We start from the raw sequence: 20,125 nt of genomic DNA on the forward strand, positions 1-20,125 counted from the left end.
TTTCTGAGTGCATGTTCTGGAAGTTGGGCAATAGGGGCAGTACAGGATTCCTTTTGGTGTACCGACCTCCCCGCTGCACCAAGGATTCCCTGCCCGAGCTGCTCCAGGTCGTGGCGGATGTTCTCCTGGAGACACCTAGCCTGGTCGTCCTAGGGGATTTTAACATCCATGCCGACACGACCTTACAAGGGGCCGCTCGGGACTTCGTGGAAAGCATGGCCTCCATGGGGCTGTCCCTGAATAAGTCTGGCCCAACCCATAGCCGTGGACATGCCTTGGACCTGGTGTTTACCTCTATGGATGTTGGTGATCTGACACTAAGTAAAAGCGAAATGAAAGAAGTGCCATGGTCAGATCACTTCCTGGTGCAACTGGACTTCTCTGCGACCCATCCCCTCTGCAGGGAGGTGGGACCAATTCGGATGGTCCGCCCCCGCCACTTAATGGATCCAAATGGTTTCCAGAGAGTGGTAGGGGATGCTTTATCCCATGTTGATGGCCTTTCAGCCGATTCCCTGGTGGCCCGCTGGAATGTGGAGTTAACCAGGGCTATTGACTGTTTGGCTCCGAAGCGCCCTCTCCGATTGCATGGAGCCCGGACAGCCCCGTGGTTTTCCACGGATCTGAGGGCAATGAAACAATCGTTGAGACGGCTAGAGCGCCGGTGGCGGATAACTCATTCCGAATCTGACCGGACACAGGTTAGAGCTCAACGTCGAGCCTACCAAGTGGCGATAGCGACGGCGAAGAAGAATTTCTTCACCGCCTCTATTGCATCTGCAGAAAACAGCAGCAGGAGACTTTTTCAGGTGGTTCACAATTTAGCGGAACCACCTGCAACATCGGGGCCCAGTACGGGCCACATGTTCTCCTGCAATGATTTTGCAAAGTTTTTTGCAGATAAAATCGCCCAGATTCGGGAAGAAGTAGACTCCACCGTGGGAGCAGGGCCGGGGCGGGAGAGTGCTAGAGTTCTGTCTAGTCAAGTTGAGTGGGATCAATTTCAATCTGTTACCTCCGAGGATGTGGACAGGCTGCTTGGACGAGTGAAACCAACCACCTGTCTCCTGGATCCTTGCCCATCCTGGCTTATAAAAGCTAGCCGGGAAGGACTGGGCGATGGGCTTCGTGGGGTGGTGAATGCTTCCCTCCGTGAGGGAGCCTTCCCAGACCCGCTGAAAGAGGCGGTTATTAAACCGCTTCTTAAAAAACCATCTTTAGATGCGGCCACGATGGCCAACTATCGCCCAGTCTCAAATCTTCCATTCCTGGGCAAGGTGATTGAGCGAGTGGTTGCTGAACAACTCCAGGCACGCCTGGAAGAAGCGGACCATTTGGATCCCTTCCAGTCGGGATTCAGGCCTCATCATGGGACTGAAACTGCCTTGGTCGCACTGGTTGATGATCTCCGGCGGGCTAGGGACAAAGGTGAGAGCTGTTTCCTAGTTCTGCTGGATCTCTCAGCGGCGTTTGATACCATCGACCATAGCATCCTTCTGGACCGTCTTGAGGGGCTGGGAGCTGGGGGCACTGTTATACAGTGGTTCCGCTCCTTCCTCCTGGGCCGTGTTCAGAAAGTGGTGGTGGGGGATGAGTGTTCAGACCCTTGGGCCCTCACTTGTGGGGTGCCTCAGGGTTCTGTCCTCTCCCCCATGCTTTTTAACATCTATATGAAGCCGCTGGGAGAGATCATCAGGAGGTTTGGGCTGGGTGTTCATCAGTATGCGGATGACACCCAGCTCTACCTCTCTTTTAAATCAGAACCAGTGAAGGCGGTGAAGGTCCTGTGTGAGTGTCTGGAGGCGGTTGGAGGATGGATGGCGGCTAACAGATTGAGGTTGAATCCTGACAAGACAGAAGTACTGTTTTTGGGGGACAGGAGGCGGGCAGGTGTGGAGGATTCCCTGGTCCTGAATGGGGTAACTGTGCCCCTGAAGGACCAGGTGCGCAGCCTGGGAGTCTTTTTGGACTCACGGCTGTCCATGGAGGCACAGGTCAAATCTGTGTCCAGGGCAGCTGTTTACCAGCTCCATCTGGTACGTAGGCTGAGACCCTATCTGCCTGCGGACTGTCTCGCCAGAGTGGTGCATGCTCTGGTTATCTCCCGCTTGGACTACTGCAATGCGCTCTACGTGGGGCTACCTTTGAAGGTGACGCGGAAACTACAACTAATCCAGAATGCGGCAGCTAGACTGGTGACTGGGAGCGGCCGCCGAGACCATATAACACCGGTCTTGAAAGACCTGCATTGGCTCCCAGTACGTTTCCGAGCACAATTCAAAGTGTTGGTGCTGACCTTTAAAGCCCTAAACGGCCTCGGTCCAGTATACCTGAAGGAGCGTCTCCACCCCCATCAGTCTGCCCGGACGCTGAGGTCCAGCGCCGAGGGCCTTCTGGCGGTTCCCTCACTGCGAGAAGCAAAGCTACAGGGAACCAGGCAGAGGGCCTTCTCGGTAGTGGCGCCCGCCCTGTGGAACACCCTTCCAGCAGATGTCAAAGCGATAAACAACTATCTGACATTCAGGAGACATCTTAAGGCAGCCCTGTTCAGGGAAGTTTTTAACGTGTGACATTTTACTGTATTTTTGGTTTTTATGGAAGCCGCCCAGAGTGGCTGGGGAGGCCCAGCCAGATGGGCGGGGTATAAATAATAAATTATTATTATTATTATTATTATTATCAGGATAAGGGGTAAATTTTCTCTGCCACCTGTTTCTCATATGTGCTGGGACATGTCCTGGTGCAGTGATCATCTAAAATAAAATATTTTACAACCTGCCAAAGAAATATATTGGTGTACCATAATACAGGCAGAAACTATTCTAGCAGATGTCTCTAGCATGCCCCCATAATGTAATGGCCCTATTAACATACCCTCCAACATTTCTCTGATGAAAATAGGACGTCCCGTTCCATAATGATAATTTTACTATTTATACCCCACACACCTTATTGGGCTGCCCCAGCCACTCTGGGCAGCTTCCAACATACCGTATTTTTCGCTCTATAGGACGCACCCGACCATAGGGCGCACCTAGTTTTTAGAGGAGGAAAACAAGGAAAAAATATTCTGAATCAAATGTTGTATAAGCGACTGTATTTAATAAACAACCGGTATATCAGAATCATATTACAGCCATGTAAAGTGAACAGCAGTCAACAATGGCATTAAGAACCATCATCACTGTCATTAACAAATGAAGAGAGACTTTAAGGTTTGAGTATTCTTCCTGTCTTCTGTGAACCCCAAGAACTCATCACTGCTAGAGTCAGAATTTATGAAGCTCAGTTGCTCACAATCACTGACATCACTTTCTTCGCTATCTTCATGTAAAATACCATCTTCGTTTCCATCCAAAGCATTGCTAATGCCACATTTTTTCCTCTCAGTCCTCTTCCTCCCCTATCTCAGCCTGCTGCTCGCAAACATTCCCTTTACTTGAATTACAGTCAAGAAACAGCTGAGCAGAGCCTCTCAGCTGCGGGCTTGGGAGGCTTTCCTTCTCCCCACTTTTTTCTCCCCCTCCCCAAGCAGCACAGTCCCCTTTTCCAGCCTCCTCCTCTCCATCCCTTTCACCCAAACTCCTTAGGTGACGTCTGCAATTTCTCCCCTTCACTGCTCCCTCTCCTTTGCCTTCTACCATCACTCTCCACTCACGGCAACCTATGGTACCTCCTCTCCCTTCACCCAGCTTCTTGGTCCCCCACCTCTCCGCCCTCTTCCTCCCCTCTCTCAGCGAACAGCCTGCCCACTGCTCCAAAGCTTGAGGGGAAGGGCAGGCTGCTGGCAGAGCAGCACCCCCAACCCCCATTCAGCAGCCCAGGAGCATGGGGGATGGGCGCACAGCCCTTCCATTGCTCCAAAGCTTCCCGGGGCTGCAGGGGGAAGCCGAGGCTGCCGGCAGAAGAGCGCGGCTCCACCACCACCACCAAAGAGCAGTCCAAGAGCATGCCGCACTCCGGCAATTTGGCTCCAGGGACCACACATTCGCTCCATAGGACGCACAGACATTTTCCCTTACTTTTTAAGAGTAAAAAAGTGCATCCTATGGTGCGAAAAATACGGTATATAAAAACATAATTAAACATTAAACAACTTTCCTATAAAGGATAGTTTTCAGACGGCTCGGGGGTTGGATAACTTTATACCCTCCAACATTTTTCCAATGAAAATAGGGACATCCTAAAGAAAAGTGGGACATTCTGGGATCAAATCAGAAATCAGGACTGCTCCTCTAAATCAGGGACGTCCTTGGAAAATAGGGACACTTGGAGGGTCTGCATTAACATTATGAGTCCTTGTCATGATGAGACAGTTCTGAGGTGCAAAATAAGTGGTAACATATTGTTTTAAATGTATACTGTGAATGTTATCTTAGGCTTGAGCTTCAGCTTTAAGTGACTTGTTCTGAATAAATGGTTTTACTCATGTCTATCCTAAGCCATATTTTTTTGAAGGGGAGTGGGGAGGACTTCTGTTAGCAGTCTGACATCAGAGCCTTTCTATGAGGAAATAATAAGTCTAAATAAATAAAGGTTTTTACCCATTTTCAAAAGAAACTAAATAAAATGTATTTTATTATAGACTAGAAATTTCCCCCACAGAACTGCTTTCGACAAGACGTACATTAATCATAACTACAAATATTAATTAAATGAAAATAGATAGTTATTTGTTCCATTATATAAAGGTCTAATAAATCACAACTCATTGTACCCATCAAACATATCTGAGCTCTGAAGTCAAAAAGTAGCTCAGATGACTGGTCCCATACCAGCAAATCTCACTGGTATTCTATTGAGTCTTCAGATTTTGCTATCGAATCAGTGAAATCACGTCCTGGTTCCCAACAATGTGGCTGAATTGCACCTAGAGTGAATTTAAATTTTGTAAAACTAAGGATGTACTTATGGATCCAGTTTAATGGAGAATGAATTCAGTTTAATGGAGAAAAATAATGCCTCTCTGTATCTGGGTTTGAATCCACACTTTTCTGTTCTTCATTTTCTGCCATGTTTGGTAAAACCCTCACACATGTGCCTTCATATTTTCTTTTCTAACAGGGAACAATTTCCTGTATGTTCTTTGGAAATTATAGCTGAACTCATTAATACTATTTTAAAGTGTCTCCATAAGCTGCTGGATTAAGATGTCAAGCACATTCACAAATGTTCCTTTCTGGCTGACAGTTTCATTGTCAGTAAAATTACTGTTTGCCACTGCTTTCCGCAATGAGTGGCAAGGGTCAATTTAAAGAGTGGGATTCAAACTACATGAGTGGTAAAACAATTATATTCTCATCATGGCATTCATTTCTCATTTTTCATAAATTATGCAGATTTCATTTTAGGCATGGGAGATCCACATCGGCATCATCTAGCTTTTCCACTGTGTTTTTTAGGTAGCGGGAGAAGATAGACACAATAAACTTGTATATTCTGCACCTCAATTCTGCTGTAATTTTCATCCATGAGAATTGAAGTTTTAGACTATTCCTAGACTTATGCAACATCTTATTTATATATTTATTTAACAGAATTTATATTATACTAAATAATAATAATGATAATAATAATAATAATAATAATAATAATAATAATCCCTTTACCTTTTACTAATAATACCCCACCCATTTGCTGGGTTGCCCCAGCCACTCTAGGCAGCTTCCAACATATATAACAACATAATAAAACATCAAACATTAAAAACTTCCCTATACAGAGGTGCCTTCAGATGTCTTCTAAAAGTCATATAGTTGTTAATCTGTTTGACATCTGATGGGAGGGTGTTCCACAAGGTGGGTGCCACTACTGAGAAGGCCTTCTGACTGTTTCCCCGTTTCTTCAATTTTCGCAGTGAGGGAAGTGATAGAGGACAGAAGTTTAGCTTTACATCTATATCGCTGTGTCTAACTACCTTTCCCTTCTGCTTAGAAAAATTGTAAGAATAGAATTGTAAGAACAGAATTGTAGAGCTGGAAGGGTTGACAAGGGTCGTCTAGTCAAACCCAGGCTCCTGTTTTATTCAAAATCCTTCTCGCTCATAAACCGACAGGAGTTGCTCCATATATTATGCTAATTTACTTGCTTTGTATTTATATGCAAAATACCCTACACAAACAAATGCATATGTGATCAAAATATTTAGCATCAATTAAGTGTTTAATTGCAATAGTGGAAAACCAGTCATGATACCATTAAGAACTGAGTCATTTAATTTTCTTATCTCATTCCTTGCTTCTTCATAGAATTTCTATTCCAGCCACGAACACTTGTGCTCCTTAGTTGTACATCTGGTACAGTGCTTCTGACAGCAACATCACTCCACAGGGAATGAATACACCATCTGTATGACACACTCAGTATCTAATGGTTTAAGAACTGGAGAGCCATAACAATCTGAGAAACTAAGTTTTCCAGGATGCTAAGCTGTTGGCTTCTGATCTACTTTTTTTAAAAAAAGAAACCAGCACAAAATAATATGGTAAAACAGAGCTACAGCTGTGGGTTTCATTCAGTGTGTAGGACAACACAGGGGATGAATAAAACTCTGAGTTTATCATCCAGGAGGCTGTGTTTACTGCAACCACTTAGCTGCAGGCAAAAGTAAAGGAGTTGAGGTTTCAAAAGTCATACAAAATTGGCAGCCAAGTGGTGCTTTCCTCCTTAGCGCAAGATCTTTTGGTAATGGAAGTGGGATGAAAAATACCGCAAAGGCAAGAACGTACCAACAGATGTTTAACACTGTCCATAAATGTGTCGCTTTCCCCTTCAACTAGCATAATAAAGGGCCGAACTCAACTTTTGCACTAGGTGGAAAATGCCAAGTTCCAAGTGAAGGTATACAGTAGTGCCTCGCAAGACGAAATTAATTCGTTCCGTGAATTTTTTCGTCTAGCGAATTTTTCGTCTTGCGAAGCACTGTTTCCCATAGGAATGCATTGAAAATCAATTAATGCGTTCCTATGGTCAAAAAAAGTCCAAACAAAGCCAAATTTGGTACAACAAGAGTTTATTAAGTGCTCTTTAAAGTCAGACATACTGTAAAGAGCATTTCAAAATTCAAATCCAGAATTTTTTTTAAAAAACAGCAGAGTGGCCCAATGGTCACAGAAAATCATAAAAATGCAGGAAAAAACACCACAAGCTTCCAGATTCTTGCAAACCCCTCCCCAACTGTTCCCCCAGCCACCCAGCACACAGAAATTCAAATCCAGATTTTTTTTAAAAAAACAGCAGAGTTGCCCAATGGTAATAGAAAATCATAAAAATGCAGAAAACACACACACAAGCTTCCAGATTCTTGCAAACCCCTTCCCAACACAAAGTCCTTGAATTCCAAACACCCCAACCCAAAATCCAAAAACCCCCAAGAAAGTTTTAAAAGCTTAACTTACCAAATGGCTGCAAAAGAAGTTTTGGAAAAGCTTCAAAAATCACCAAAGTCTTTAAAAACCTCAAAAAAGGCTACTATGTACACTGCGTTCTATGAGTTGCTCCTCGAAGTCAAGTCGCAACTGTATTAACGGTGTTAAGAAAAAGGAAACAAACTTGCAAGACGTTTTCATCTTGCGAAGCAAAATTCGTCTTGCGAAGCAGCTCAAAAACGGAAAACCCTTTCGTCTAGCGAGTTTTCCGTCTTGCGAGGCATTCGTCTTGCGGGGCACCACTGTATTAAGGGCTCCACAAATAAGAAGAAGAAGAAGAAGAGGAAGAAGAATTTATATACCACCCTATACCCGAAGGTCTCAGGGCGCTTCACAGAATATCTTGGCAGAGGTTACATACTGCACTTAGGGAAGGCTCTCCTCAGCATGAGGCCCAATGAGATTGTCAAATGCTTTAGAATTAGAGATTCACAGTTAGGCAAATACACCCTGGTGGAATTCTGTGAGAGGCTTTTTCCAGTCTGTAGGCAATAGTTAAAACAGAAACCATTTCAGAACTCTTTTACTTTGGCAAGCCAAAAAAGTACACTTTCGTTGATGTGTGCCTATGAAGACTTCATTCATAAAAAACCCCCATAGACTATAGATTGTAACTGTGATCAAAGCACCCTGTATGCTGCAATGTGTATTTCAAATTCCCATGTCATGAACTTTCCTGGTGGCCAATATTAGTGTTATTGCTTGGCAAAGGCACAGTTGAGTTTTTGTTGGCTTTAATTGTTCCCCAAATCCTCTGGATAATGCCCTTGATAAATTAAAGTATGATTTCCATCACTGATGTCAAATGTAAGCTACTAATTTAGAGGCGTCTACTAAAAATCTAGACATTAGATGTTCTGATTTAATTATAAAGTATTTTAAGTAGAGGGATAGTGCACTGTCTGTTGATGGAAATCTTCAGAGGGGGAAGATGGAGGTTTACTGGGGATAAACTAGCTCTGGATTTCCTGCATTGAGTAGGACCAGTTCAGAGGTGGGCAACCTGTGGCCTGTGGACCACATCTGCAGTCTCCAGCCTCCCTAGATGTGCTGCATGATGCTTGCTGGCCTTCAGAAAGAGATTGTGTACCTTCCCACTGCAAATGAGTCACTGCCGCAATGAGAAGGAGAAGACAGACATCAGCAGGGCAAGCCACAGAGTTCAGTGACTAGAGTGGCATGGGGTCCTTTGGAACCATGCTACAGACTCTGAAGCCCAGCCACAATGTGTTAGGAAGTGATGGGAAATATATATTGAAAAGGGTTGAATGAAGGAATAATTAACAGGATGGTGTATCAACACCATAAGAAGGAGCCTGACTGTGGAGGCAGACCATAGCCATTGCGACTAGTAGCCATTCATAGCCGTATCTACCATGCAAGCAGTGGTGTGCAGTCAGTGGACTACAGGGACCAAGCTAGTTCCTTAAATGTTCCTTAAACGGCCTCGGTCCAGTATATCTGAAGGAGCGTCTCCACCTCCATCGTTCTACCCGGACACTGAGGTCCAGCACCAAGGGCCTTCTGGCGGTTCCCTCACTGCGAGAAGCCAAGTTACAGGGAACCAGGCAGAGGGCCTTCTCAGTAGCAGCACCCGCCTTGTGTCACACCAGATGTCAATGATAACAACACGCCCTCCCACCAGATGTCAAAGATAACAACTACCAGACTTTTAGAAGACATGTGAAGGCAGCCCTGTTTAGGGAAGCTTTTAATGTTTGATGTATTACAGTATTTTAATATTTTTTTGGAAGCCGCCCAGAGTGGCTGAGGAAGCCCAGCCAGATGAGTGAGGTATAAATTAATTAATTAATTATTATTATTATTATTATTATTATTATTATTATTATTATTATTATTATTATTATTATTATTATATAATGTTCATGGTAAATTAGAGTATTAAAGTATTAAAGTCTGGCGCCTGCTTAACCAAAGCCTGGGAAGCTTCTGCCTGGCTTAGGAAGGAGCAATGCTCACACGTGGGATGTCGCTATGCTCCCCCCCCCCCCATTGCCCTTACAAGCTGGCTCCTCTGGTCCCAACTATTCTCCTACGAAAAATTTCACCACATGCCACTGCATGCAAGCAAATCAGGATAAACGCAGTAGGAATGCGCATTGTTGTATAACCTCCACACAAGCAAATACCAAATGGCTGCTTGGTAAAATTTGGACATAATCTAACCTTTGCGTTAGGGTTTTGCAGACATATCAGGACAGCAGCTCAGTAAATAGGTTCCCCGGTGGAGCCCTTGGAGAAAAGGTAGATGTGGTTTCTTATTTCCCACACACCTTTTCATTGCTCTAACTAGCTATTTTATTTGGTTGGTTTAGTTTAATGCTCTATGTCATTACAGAAATGGCCCAATATACTCTTTCTTTAATAAGTACAGTGACCCTTAGAGCAAAGAAAACCAATTAGAGATTTCTTCTGTTTTGAATACATTGTTCTGATGCCAGGGAGACAAGATATGGCTTGTTCTCCTTTTGTAAAAAAGGTGTACTGCTGAGCAAAAAGGAGGGGGGGAGGAATCCCTTCTATTGAGACCTCATCAGGTTTGTTGTGTGTTAAAAGTCCACCATTGTTCACTCCTGTCATTTGGCCTTGGATTGTCATCTTTAGGAATTGGAGCCATCGTTGTGTCACTGTTACTGGAGAAATGAACTCCCAGACTCGGGTGAGCACAGACAGAACCGTCCTTTCAGCTCCCTAATGTGAAGAACAGTTTAGAAGTCATGGTCTGACTATCTTCCCTGCTGCACATATAAAGTGTCATGTGGAGGGTGTTTCTGCCCCCCTCCCCACTTCCCCTCCTTCAGATGTACAATCTTTGGCATCAACAATGGCAGGAGACAGAAAAGAAATATGACTTATCTTTGTAATTTGAGGAGGTCGGTGCTAACGTGAATATGCTGGCATTAATTCAGGCTCAAGTAAGCCGTAGCATTTTTCAGAATATGTTATTAGCATTTCTGACCTGTCAGTCTCAAATATTTTCAAAGACAAAGAGCTGGAAAGACAGTGAAATCCAAGGCTGGATTTCCTCTGACATCTCCTCTGCACCGAAACAGAGTTTAGTTTATTTCATAAAATTTATGCAACGATTGGTTGTAAAAGAAGAAGAAGCTTAAAGCGGTTTACAAGAAGAGAAAACAATAGAATAACCAAAAATGCAACCATACTTTAAAACATACAGATTAAAACAGATTAACATTTCCTCAACTTCCTAAACATCTGGAGAGGTTTATCCGAACAGAAATGTTTTTAGCAGGCACCAAAGAGAGTACAGTGAATATGCTACAGTTGTAGCATCAATAGGATGCTTAGGCTGAGAGAGGGGAAATTAGACATTGATTGCCGCTGTAATAGCACTCTCAGAAAATTGTCATTTGTGTTCAGTATACCAAAGTTGTTTTTTATATGCCTGTTGTGTTTGTCCATGGAGTTTTCTTGGCAGGGATACTGGAGTAGATTGCCGGTTCCTCCTCCAGGTAGATCACGTTTGGTCAAAACTCTCCACTATGACCTGTTCATCTTGGGTGCCCTGCTCGGCATAGTTCATAGCTTCTCTGAGTTATTCAAGCCCCTTCGCCATGGTTAACGTTGTGGTTAACGTGTTGGACAAGCACCTGGGAGACCAGAGTTCAAATCCCAACTTGCCAGGAAGTTCACTGGGTGACCTTGGGCCGATCACTCACTCTCCACCTAACCTACCTCACAGGGTTGCTGTGAGGATACAGTAGGGAGAACTATGCAGTCCACCTTAAGCTCCCTGGAGGAAAGCTGCAAATATAATAAATCAGAATTTTGGAAGGTTCCGAACAGATAAAAGGAAGTACTTAATGCCGCGTGTAGTTAAACTGTGGAACTTGCATCTACAAGAGCCATTAAAAGCCTCTTTCAAAATGGCTTTGAAAGAGGATTGGGCAAATTCATTGAACACAAAGCAATCAATGGCAGCTAGTTATGGTTGCTCTGCTCTGCAGTAAGCTTCTGGGTACCAGTTGCTGTGGAAACCGCAGGAGCGGAGACTGCTCCTATGCTCAAATCCTGCTTGCCGGTTTCCCACAGGCATCTCATTGGCTACTGTGAGAACAGGATGCTGGACTATATGGACCATTGGCCTGATCCAGCGGTCACCTCTTATTTTCATTTAAATTTTCCTCGATGAGGGTTACACAAAGGATTGCCCTCTTGCTGGCCAATAAAATCGCTTCTGCTTTTATGCACTAGAAGACCAGGAAACCTGAATGTTTATGCTGTCATTCTCAAGGCCTTCCTATCTCTAAGCTGATATTTAAATACGCCTTTAGTTTAGAGGATTGCATTAAAGACCTATAATAAAACAATTAAAAGAAGAAGCTAAAATCATGAAGAGAAAATAATCCCTGGAGGGCTGCTTCTTCCTCCGCTTTTTCATTTATGTTTATTTTGTAAAATGTTAAAGAATGTTTAACTGAAACAACCACGAGTCCTGACTGTGTGTTTTGAAGTCACATCCTAATGGGCTTTCTGCAGCAAGCAGTTCCAGACGGCAGGGTGTTCATGTGAAATAATGTAAGATGCAGAATATTCACATGTAGGTTCAGAAGAGACTTTGTTTCTGGCAGAACAATAACATGCCATTAGCTTCGGAACGAAGGTGCATGATAACTCTAGGGATGTTGTCAATTTATAATATAATACATTCAGTGTGTGTTGTGCCTGTTTCTGTATTTCTTTTGGCAATAACACTGCAGGGGTAGATGAACAATTATGTTGTTTAAAAAATTGAGGGAGGGCATACACCTGTCTAGAGACAGAAAATGGTTATTACTTTGCAATTAGGATTAACATTTCTAAAGGCTTCTGGAAACAAATCTATCGCTCCCATTTAGCACTGTAAAAAGTCTTTAGCAAGCAGTCTGGATGGGTTATACCCCTGTTGGCTTTCATGCTTTTGGCTTGGCCATTCATGTTATTTCCTGTTATAACACATACCTCTTTCTTTCTTTCTTTCTTTCTTTCTTTCTTTCTTTCTTTCTTTCTTTCTTTCTTTCTTTCTTTCTTTTACCACCCTTCACCAAAGACCACAGGGCTGTTCACAGCATAAAAATACAAAATAAGAACACAAAATACATAATAATAATGAGAAGAAAAAACCCAATTACCCCGCAACTCTGTTGCTCAAACAATAATCCTTATACTGATGGAATGTCACAGATTGCCCTATATATGGAAATGAATAAAGATATAGAGGTGTTTTTTAATTTTTAAGGAGACCACCCCAGGACAGTTGCTGGAGTGACAAATGTACAGTTTAGCCAGAACATTATTTAATGCCATGATTAGTAGACTGGCAGGATGGAATGGGAAACCACCGTATGATGATCAAAAAGCCTAGCCCTTCTTCATGTCTAAGGGTTGTTAATGGGTTCATTTTCTAGCTAGAGTAGTGTAAATAAATGATGAAGCACTGCTTTGAGGATGTACCTCAGAAAAGTTAAATGACTACGTAAAAAGTTTGAAAGTTTTCCTTTTAAAAAGAAACATACTTAAAATTTCTTAGGAGCACTTTCCGAAAAATAATTACTTCCCTTCTGGATTCTACAGACAGGGCAAACAGTTTCATTTCTACACAAAAGAAGAAATGCAGACAAATCTCAGACAATAAAGGCAATATTCAGAAATCAGTAGGAGAGCATTTGGTGTTCTGTTACTGACTTGAAGGTAGCCATCATTGAATAAAGGAATTTCAGAAAGAGACTCCAGCAGGATCTGTTGAATTACAACTTATCAAGAAGTTCAGTTCTATCATATGTGGCCTCAGTTTAGATAATGGGTATGCTATAGGTGTCTCTTGGTTTGCCAGTGCCAGAATATCTATATTATTATCAATATTGTTTTGTGAACGGTCACCATAATTATTTTACATAAGCTTTAAGACTGCTATCGCAGTCTGCATTTCTTTTTGTATTTCATTTCCCTAAAGCAGGGGTCTGCAACCTTTAAGACAAAAAGAGCCACTTGGACCCGTTTCCGAAGGAAAAAAAAACTGGGAGCCGTAAAACCATTGCGACATTTAAAGCATGCGCGCCGCTGCCCTCCAATCTGACAGCGGGCGGGAAGGTGACGGGACGGTGCGTGACTAACGCACGCACCGCCCCCATGCAACGTCACAGCCAGTACAGCGCCCGCCACAGTGGGGAGTGTCGGGGCGCACAATGCGCCTCCTCCCCTCGCTAGTATCCGCCTCGGAGCTGCGGCAAAGGTGCAAAAGAGCCACATGCGGCTTCGGAGCCGCGGGTTGCTGACCCCTGCCCTAAAGCCTCATTGCTTACATTTTTCTCTGCACACCAATGTGTGCATGGAGGTATACACCAGAGGTTGCCAAAGGCACACACCAAAACCAGTGTACCCACCAAGGCCTCCAATGGAGTCTGCAAAAATCTCAGCAACTATCCACTCACAAATCTACAATGAAGAAAAGACTGCTGTTCTCACTCAGTTCCCTCAATACTGCTTTAGCCTTTCCTACACTGGGCATACCTTCTTAAACATGGCCACATTTCATTGGCTGCCAGGATTGGATACGTAGCTTTCCATCCATTATGAACAGTGGAGAGGTGCAAAGAGCTTCTCTATGAGCAGGACAGGACGGCAGGCCTACTGCATTTTGTCCTGTTTCTTTTCCCGCTCTTTTGGATGTGGCAGCAATTTGATGTTATGCCACACCTCCGCGGCAGCCATTTTGTGTTATGGCAGGGCAAATACTTAGACAAATTCAAGCACTGAGTACAAATTTACTACGCAGCAAGAGCAAAGAGCAAACTGACTGGGAGACTCAGGAATCAAGTAGATAACGACTTTTAAAAAGAATGGGGAAAATTTATCACTTACTTAGGAGACCATTGTAAACAAATAAAAACGTTAGCTGGACTTTAAAAATAACTTCTAAAGAAATGAAAGATACGGATAATTTAGAGAGACAAAACTAGAGAACATAATGATATGTAGTTTTAGAAAAAATATTTTAAGGACCTATGCAGGGGACGGGGGGAAGTCAGATAATCTCATATATGGATATGTTAAAAGTTTTTTCTCCTTATTATTTTAATATTATTCTTATAAAAGCTTATATATATAGGGAGGGAGAGAGCAAAGAGTTATGTATTTATGAGATGTTATTGTAAAATGGGTCTTGCTGGACGGTATGGAAGCGCTTAACAATCTAAAAGTGCCCAGACATATGGAAAAATCCAGAAGGAGACACAAATTTAATCTATCCCAAAAGGTCTTATGCAGCTCACTTTACGACAGCTTCTAAAAATTCCAGTTCTCTGCTGATTGATAGAAAGTGATTCACAGACTTGTTTGTATGTAAGGGTAGGGGATAAAGTGCTCAGAGGCTTTATACTGGAATGCCTCAACCTGATTTCCTGGACAAGCATCTCTCCCCCAACCCCACAAATTTCCCCCTTAAGGAATCTCTCGCTTTTGTTATGTAGGAAGGGAGATATCAAGCTGACTTATCAAGCTGTCATCTTGTATGTCTCACCCGTTATTCAGTAACATGGCCCAAAGTGATACCTTTTGCAAACACAAGGTTGGCATGTCACAAATGATAGCTTGAAGAACAGAGTTTCCCTTGTGATCTGGAAACCAGATAATAACTAATTAATTTGCTGCCTGCGACCCATTCCGTTTTGGTTCTCAGCCTTGATATGGATTCTATAATGCACCCTATGTTTTAATTACAATAGTAAGTAGCTGGAAAGAATCTTATCTTTGCAGTTTGTCAGGAAGAGAATTATCCTGTGAGGATTCTTCCAGCACTGAGTGTTTGCATATTTATTTGACTACTTAGAGTATGAAACATTTCTGTTTCTGCAAGCTACTTGCCAGGATGACGCCAATCCTGGTAAGACTGAACATTAGACTGCTTTAGAGGTTTTATATTGCAACGTGGAAAAGTTTAGGATATGCTAATTCATAATTTTCAGCTAATGCTTTTTTTAAGTGGAATAAAAGTTCTCAGTTGGAGATGTTGCTCCTTAAAAAAAGAGAACAAATTCAAATGGAATACTGCAGATGAAAGAATTTCAGCGTTAACAATGTGGAAGAAATAGTACTGAACAGAAAATATGTGGAGCATTCTTGTGAATGAGCCAGAGACTGACTGGGGTGCCAGGATGAGGAAGAGAATAGGACAATGCTTATTTACTTTATTTATTTAACAATATATATATACCTCATAATTGTAAGAAAACTAAGTGGTTACAAAAATATGATACAAAATATTAAAATCATTGATGGAGAACTGTTAAAAACTGGTGTTTTAAAGCATTCAAAAATGGTTAAAATTAACAGTAACAAGAAAGAGATACAACACATCTAACTTTTATATGGAACCATAGAGTTGGATGGGACCCCAAGGGCCATATAGTCTAACCCCCTGCAATGCTGGAATCTCAACTAAAACATCCAGAACAGATAGCCACCCAACCTCTACTTAAAAACCTCCAATGAATGAGAGTTTGCAGTCTCCTGAGGGAGTCTGTTCCATGGTTGAACAGCCATTACTGTCAGCTGATGTAAGAAGAATATTGAACCTATCTGCTTTGGAGTCAGAAGCAAAAGAAAACAAACACATCTAAATACCCTTGAGGATAATGGGTGTGACTGAAATCCCAAGATAAATATCTGTATTGGATGTTGCACTTAACAAGGAAGATAAATCAGGATGAGCTACTGGAAATAAGTTTTTTGCCTACCTAATTTCATCCCTGGGTTGACCAGCTGTCTTCTTACCTACAAAATAAGTCCCACTGAATTCCATGGGTGTTATTTCTGAGCAAGCATGAGTGTTTCCACTGCTCGTCTTTCTGCCTTGCAATAGTGGAAACACAGAGCCACTTTCTGGACAGAACACTTTAGGGAACATCACTCAATGTTCACTAGAAAGTCCCACTGGTCACAGCTTTCCTCCCCTGCCCAATAGCTGCAAGATCGGAAGAGGAAATATGCATTCTCATCCACAGGAAGGCAAACGTGTCTAACCTTGTAGACATAAGAATGCACAAAACTTCAGAATTTTCATCAGTAGCTCCTAATTAGAATGGCTCTCAGATCTCTTAATCTCTGTCAACTAGATGCTGTGAGCAGCTGCACTGAGGTAGCAGATCACTGAGAGTGCCACAACATTGGGTTAGACATGGCTGATGATAATAAATAAACTCTTAAATCAATTTGGATCAGTAGGCACACAAAACAAGAAAAGAAGACCTCATGTTCTCCAGTACAAACTTGAACATTCTTCTAGCTTTACTAAGGTGCTTTTGATTTCAGCCATCCCCTTAAAGCCCCAGCTGCTAATTAATTAAAACAGCAGCTTTCTCTGAATTAAAAAAAAAGAAAAAGACTTTAGCCCCGGGATTAAGGCAGATCTGGAAAATGTTATGTGACAGCTGTAAGCTTGAAGTCCCTTTCTAAAAACAGCCCATGCTTCATTTAATACTGACTTTTGTAAAACATCACACTTAAAAGTAAACTTTTTAAAATCACCTACAAATGGAATAACTTTATCTGGACCAATTACATTAAGAAGAAATAGTAATAATAATTCAGTCATGGTTGAATTGTTCAATGCAATTGATCAGTTACTGCATTAATCATAGTTTAATACAGATATTGTAAGCAGCTATTTATAACTTTTGATCAGGAAATGCATTTATTTTCTAAACAACGATTTCCCCGTATTTCCATTTGAATAATAATGACAACATTCTCATAAAGTCACATATTGTGACTGATTTATTTACTTTATTGAGTTGGCTGATTGGCTGAAAGAAAAACAATTAATTGAATTAAAAATTATTAAGTTAGCTGCCCAGTATATATATGGCTGCAATTTCAAAGCAAATATTGATGATTTTAAAAACAGTGTATGTGTGTGCTAAACTCCAGGCAGTAGTTTTCCAGTAACTTTCTGTTAGAAAAAGGGAAGCAACTTTGTAAAAAAGAGGCATTTCTCCCCCTAAAGGAATGGTTACAGTGAGAGACTTTAGAGTAATAGGAGAGGCATAACTGTGTGGAATATTCACATATCGTACAAAAGGAAGATGCTAACTAATGATTGGCTGAATAGCCTGTGAGGACATTTATGTGGATAAAGCTAATGGTGCGGACTCAGAAGCGTGTTTGTCTTATGTTCAGCTAACTGCTCAAAGCAAAAAAGGGAAAAACAAATGTTGCATTGAGACATTAGGATTTATATGGATGCTGGGCTGCTAAGCCTCATTCTGATAGGCCCCCAAGAGCTTTAGTTTGCCATGCTGCTTGCATCTCTGGTCATCATTTTGGGAAAGCGAACAGATCAGGAGCCAGCAGGATGCTTCTACTTACTCAAGCAAAGCTGGGAAGACATTGCACATAGATAAAATGCTTGCAGTTCTTTGAAGTTCTGCTGTGCTGTTATGTGGTGGTTTGCATTCAACATAAAGAAAAGAAGGTTTTCGTCTTTTCAATGCATGTGATTGGTTGTGTTCAGTCATCACAGTAAACAATGATTTATCATGACAGGCATGAGCCTAGACACTGCTTCCCTAGGCTTGCACACTTCCCACCTTCTCCATTTTCTTCTGGAAGAGCCAAAAGGAATTTGGAAACTTTTGCTTCTGTTTTCAATTAACCACAACTCATTATGTCATCCAAGCCTGACAAATTATGATTATAGATTTAGTTTGTTTAAAACAAGGCAACAAACCATATTTATATTAACCACAGTTTGGGGTCTGAATATAACAGTAAACTGAGGTTCATTGAAACTGGAAGCACTAGAGGGAGAAAGCGAAGGGGGGAAAGTGTGTGAGCTTTGGGTAAATCATGATTTCTCAGCCTACACATCTAATTCACAGGGTTGGCTTGATGATAACACAGAAGAATTCCATGCTCACTATCCTGATATTGTTGAATGGAAGGATACAAATGAGATACTTGAATGACTACAGAAGCTAATTCAACTCATTTGCACATTCAGCAAGTTTAAGAATGAAGCCATTAGGCAACGATTCACAAATAATTTACTCCAGAGATAAAAGATGAATAAGATCTTTGGGAAGTTTGGCAAGAGATTATTAAGTGGGAGTGGGTGATATTACTGCTGTGATACATGGGCATTGACAAATCCATTATGACCTCAGCTTTATATTGACATCTCTGTCATATAACTGGAAAACTATTTTCAAACATCCATACCTTGCACCTAAAGCTACATAGGAGTGGGCTCAAACTGTAGGCAGGATATGAATGTGATCTGTATACTAGGTCTAGTTTGCTGGGACACCTAAGCTGTGCACCAGCTGTACATGGCTTTCCCCAAAGAATCCTGGGACTGCAGTTTAGTCTCGCAGAACTAGCACCCTTAATCAAAGCTCCCCCCCCAGCTGAAACTGGCTGGTACTCAGTTCTAGCACCTCTTAGGTGGGTGCCATTGCCATTAGAAGAGAACAAGGGATCTGGCACCTCTTTTTCTAGAAAAATAGCACTTCAGGATTCTTCAGAGAAGTCATGTGCTTCAAATGTATGGTGTGTATGCAGGCACAGAATTCTCCCTTCCAAAGGTCCTTCTTCCACTATTGAAGAAATATGGGGACCATTAATTCCATATGCCCTGAATATAGGTGGCAAGCCCACTGAATATCAAGAACTGAAGATTATATCTATCTACCTATCTCACCATCCCACTTGTATTTTCTTTTGAACAAATCTATGGCCCATTATGTCACATATGCAGATTCTGTTTTAAATCTCAGCTTTTCATTACAATTTTTTAATGCTTCTTGATAATACTGAACCCTCAAAGAATTTTTTTTAGTATATATCACACCTCTTAGCTGAAATTATGCAAGGCAGCTAACAAGATATCTCAAAACAAATACAGATTCAAATATAAATAGTTGACTTAAATAAAGTAAATCAGTAATTTATACTTTCTAAATGCTTCACTGAATAAACAGCTTTAACTTTCCAGTTCCAGGACAAACATCTCCATATCTTGGGTACCATCACTTAGAAGACCCTGTCCCTCCCTTGCTGATACCCATATACATTTGATGGCAGGGTGTGCCTGCAAAAAGGTCCAAGATAAAAGATCACAGGAAGTTCATACAGGAGAAAGTAATCCTTCAGATATCTTTGTCACCAAAGGAAGGTGTTTATTATTAATTAGGAACACTTTCAATTGTGCCTAAAATCAGACTGAGATGGAATGCAGATTTCTCAGACCAGAATAATATATTCCATGTCCTGATTAATACGCCGGTGGCGCTGTAGGGACGTGGGTGGTGCTGAGCCTACGGCTTGCCAATCAGAAGGTCAGTGGTTTGAATACCCGCAACGGGGTGAGCTCCCATTGCTTGGTCCCTGCTCCTGCCAACCTAGCAGTTCGAAAGTCCATCAAAGAGTAAGTAGATAAATAGGTACCGCTCCAGTGGGAAGGTAAACGGCGTTTCCATGTGCTGCTCTGGTTCACCAGAGGCAGCTTAGTCATACTATCCACATGACCCGGAAGCTGTACGCCGGCTCCCTCAGCCAGTGAAGCGAGATGAGAGCCGCAACCCCAGAGTCATCCGCAACTGGACCTAATGGTCAGGGGTCCCTTTACCTTTACCTTTAATCACATTTTGACATGCAGTAGCTTCCAAATCCCTTTCAAG

This window comes from Podarcis bocagei, assembly GCF_964188305.1.
Source record: "Podarcis bocagei genome assembly, chromosome: 11".
Taxonomy (NCBI): domain Eukaryota; kingdom Metazoa; phylum Chordata; class Lepidosauria; order Squamata; family Lacertidae; genus Podarcis; species Podarcis bocagei.